This window comes from Limulus polyphemus, unplaced genomic scaffold (genome assembly GCF_000517525.1).
Source record: "Limulus polyphemus unplaced genomic scaffold, Limulus_polyphemus-2.1.2 Scaffold625, whole genome shotgun sequence".
Taxonomy (NCBI): domain Eukaryota; kingdom Metazoa; phylum Arthropoda; class Merostomata; order Xiphosura; family Limulidae; genus Limulus; species Limulus polyphemus.
In genome coordinates this window covers 124,609-129,010 of record NW_013666235.1, presented here as the reverse complement: position 1 = coordinate 129,010, position 4,402 = coordinate 124,609, and positions in this window count along the sequence as shown.

Genomic DNA, 4,402 nt, shown 5'->3' with positions numbered 1-4,402 from the left:
GTCTCGCTACCACATATTCCATGCATGCTGCAATGTCACTTCGTTGGTCTATAACGTAATCCTAGTAGTCATTGTAGAAAAGATTCAGAGATTCTGTTTGTGAAACACATGTAAATAATTTAGGTAACATAATTTCCAAGCATCCCCTCTCAGTGGGTGTGTAAAGTCAGGAGCAATAGAGAGGTTTAAAGTTTTCTCTTACCCTAGCTGCGTCATGAAGTCAGCCACGTGCCAAATTTGAATATAGAGTTACTCCAGAGGAAGAATATATTAATTCTTCTGAATTGGTTCTACCAATTTCTATTCTACATCCTCTTCTGGGTGACACTTAACTCAGATCGTGGGAAAAGGAATCGAAAAGTAAAAACACTTTGTTCCGATAAACCATTGGAAACTCTCTGAGCTCTATTTACGCTAATAATAGCAGAAAGTTTGGATCTGGGGTTGACAAAATCCTCTTTTCTCTCGCGGTAGGTGCAAAGCTAGTTGCCGAGTAATAAGTCGTTTCAACCGACTGTTTGGCTCACAAGAGTGGAGTTACTTATGAAAAGATCTGTCTTGTGTGTAATTAGGCTGTGGTAAGGGTTAAGTATGACCTGTAAAGGGAACAACACCGGATTTGAAAGCTCTAAGCCAATAGGATCAATATTCCGAGTGGCTTTCTCCTGCTCGTATCTTTTGACCATTATGCCCCTTTGACATCTCCTAAAAGATTCAGTGAATGAACGACTGTCGCGTAAAGCTTAAATTTTGTAATCTTCCAACCTTTTCTCTTCTACGCCTGGTACTTTATGTGTACATGGATTTCTTGGTCGAAACACCCACTAAATTCGAAACTTTGCTTCGGTCAATGTAAGGCATAAGTTGTGATATCGAATATGCGTGACAATTATAAATCACGAAAAAACTCAAATTTGCATGATAAATCATACACTCCAATAACATATACTTCTGTGTGAGAAATCATACGTATGATTAATCATGCTATTATGTCTACATTGTGTCATAAGTCAGAAATGGAATGTAAAAGTGCACGATAAGTCATTTTAACTATAATTATAAACTTATTGAAAACACATTTTAACTATAATTATAAACTTATTGAAAACACATTTTAACTATAATTATAAACTTATTGAAAACACATTTTAACTATAATTATAAACTTATTGAAAACACATTTTAACTATAATTATAAACTTATTGAAAACACATTTTAACTATAATTATAAACTTATTGAAAACACATTTTAACTATAATTATAAACTTATTGAAAACACATTTTCCAACTGATGTATATATGATATCTTGGACATCTAAATTGCATCCACGATAAACTATTATAGCTAACAACTACGTGTGTATAATATACAATACTCAACGTACATCCACCGTGTACATGTATGATAAATAATCATATTCAACGTACAAAACATGTATAGGTATTTCATTATACCTAACGTACGATAAGTTATCACATCCATTCCATACATGTATGATAAATCATGATATCTAATGCAAGTGTATGATAAATCATAATAAACAATAAATACTTGTATACGTAAATGAGGATAATGAATCATAATGTGTAACTTGCACGTGTATGTTAATGATATTCATATACATGTCAGTGATAAATCATTATATCCAAAGTATAAGGGCATGACAAATCAATGTACGTGTACATAATCACACTATTAAACCAATGGGTGTGTACACTGAAGACACTTGTATCCGTCACTGAAGTCTGCTTGATGATTTGAACTTCAATTTCTCTCCCTGTTCCCACGGATTTCTAGACACTTATGATAGCTGTCAAGAGTCCTGGGGTTGGTTGGTGGTCTTTAAGTTTCACTTACCTTCATGCATCAGTAGTGCATTCTTAAGCCTATTAGGCCTGGCTCTTAAAGCGAAGTCCCGAGTTCGTAACTCATATTGTGATGGGTGATGCCAAGCATAATGACCCCTGCTGACATCTTCCTGTCCCGCTGACTTCAGGAAGAAAGATGGGCAAGAACTCTTGGACAAATTACACACAAACCTCTTTCTTGCCAAGAGAGCGTTGTGGCTTTAGGACCCGCGAACTTACGGAAAACAACAAAATCATTACTCTAATTTAGCTCGCATCTGATTAATACACCTATTTTTAGTAAATTTCCTGAAAAATAACTGATGTCTTTCAAATATACCAACGACAGACAAAAACACAAATAACTAAAAGAAAGAAAAAATCCTTTATTTTTTTTGTAAACTATTAGCATTAACAAAAACGTTTCCACAATAAATTTGTACTGAATTCTTCTATGGACGTTCTTGTTTTATTCTTTAGGAGTTAATTAATGGACAATAAAATTGTATACATGTTTTCGTAACGTTTTCAAACATTTTTTTAGAATTATTCGCACGCTCAAGTTGTACTGATCTGCTAAAGTTTGGAATACTGACCTATAAGTATTGTTTTCGTTCAGGTAAACCATTATCCAGTAGAGTTCATTTCTAACGTAATCTCTAATAATTCAATGGACCGAATGTGGCTTAGTGGTTTCGTGCCAAATTGTGAATCCAAGGGTTCATGGTTCGTATACCTTTGCTGCTGAATTGTGCTCCCTACCTCAAGCATTTATAAGATTCGATTAGAGCATCCCAGGATTTACCGATGAGTGCTGTTGACTAGCTGGCATTCCTCTGGTCTATCGGTACACATTTAGGGACAACTAACTTAAATAGCCCTTGAATAGCTCTGCGCGAATATCCGAAACAAACTAACTAATAAATCAGCCTGTTCCTGTGTAATATTTTTACAATAGTTTTTTTTTATTAAGTTAACAGTAATAACATGAAGTTGTGTAATTAAATATAAGCCAGGGTAGAATATCAGTGAAAACATTTGTTCCAAAAACTATAATTTAATCTCAAATGATAAACTTTGAAACATATATTAACATAAAATCATAAATAATATTCAACGTTAAACTGGTACACAATTAAATGCATTTTATTTAGGCCTATCTATGGCCTTCAAAAAGTTGACAACTCTACATGTTTCAACGTTACAACGTCATCCTCAGGAGTTGTAACGTCGAAACTACTAGTGTCATCAACTTTTTGAAGGCCATAGATAGGCCTAAATAAAATGCATTTAATTGTGTACCAGTTTAACGTTGAATATTATTTATGATTTTAACTTTATACACAAGTGCCAAAATACTATAAATATATTAATAGTTTGTAAGCTTGTTTATAGATTAAACAAATAGGTAAAGTAATATATGCTTAGATCAGTATAATCTATGTTTCGAAGACATTAAGCACGCCATCAGACGAAGTATTTTAGCTGCAGCTTTGAAGGCCTATACAACGGAAATACGCAATTTTATTTTCTGACTATATTAAACGCACCCCAAGTATATTATCAACTTGAAGCTCGTGTTTAGTGAATCATAACCTATGAAGTTTTCTATGGAAGAGCGAGCCCCTGACTTCAGTTTTTGTCATCACCAATTAACGTGGGATGTAGAGAACGATCTGTCAGACAACAATAAGCTACTTGCACACTCCCATGTACTGTAGATACGTCACGTAATACACCGTGGTACAGCTTGCTCCAGGTGTGGCTTGTTTTGATATACAGGAAATGAATGAACTTAAGTCCATCAGCCTTAGCGTTTTTTTCCCGTTAACAAAATCACACAGAAGTAATTAAAGAGATGTTTTCATAACCATGGGAACGTTAGTTCATATTTTACTATGTTAAATGTCACACATAGCAACGGTCAATTGAACGATGTCCATGCAGGTGGTCCTCGTATATGATGTGCAGAAATATTACCAGGTAAAAAAGCAAACAAACTCGCCCATTATAATGAATGCAAGCAAGCGGACAGACAGATGGTTAAACAAACAGATTTTTATAAGTAAACTGCGGTTAAAAGTATAACTCCAATATTTCAATAAATCCACACTAGTTAATCAACACAGTTTCCCTTAAGTCTTATTATCAAATACTATATCTAAAAAGTCCATAATAGATCATCATATATATATATATATAATAGCTCAAATTGTGATTATATGGATATTTTTTTTCTTCAACTTATTTCTGTTTAGCAATTGGCATCTATGTAAAAATAAAGTCCCGTGTTACTTTTGTTTTGTTTGTTCGTTATTAACCACAAAACTATTTAATGGGCTATCTGTGTATCGAAGCCTGATTTATAGCGTTATAAGCCCTCAGACTTACCGCTGAAACACACGGCGGTTTGTTACCTTTGAGCGGAACTGTACGAAGAAAATTACATTTCTACCATCATTTGGCGTTAGTCTTCCGGCGACTAAGTAGTAAGCTTTATGGCTTATAATGCTAAAATTCTGGATTCGATCATCGCAACCACACAGAGTACA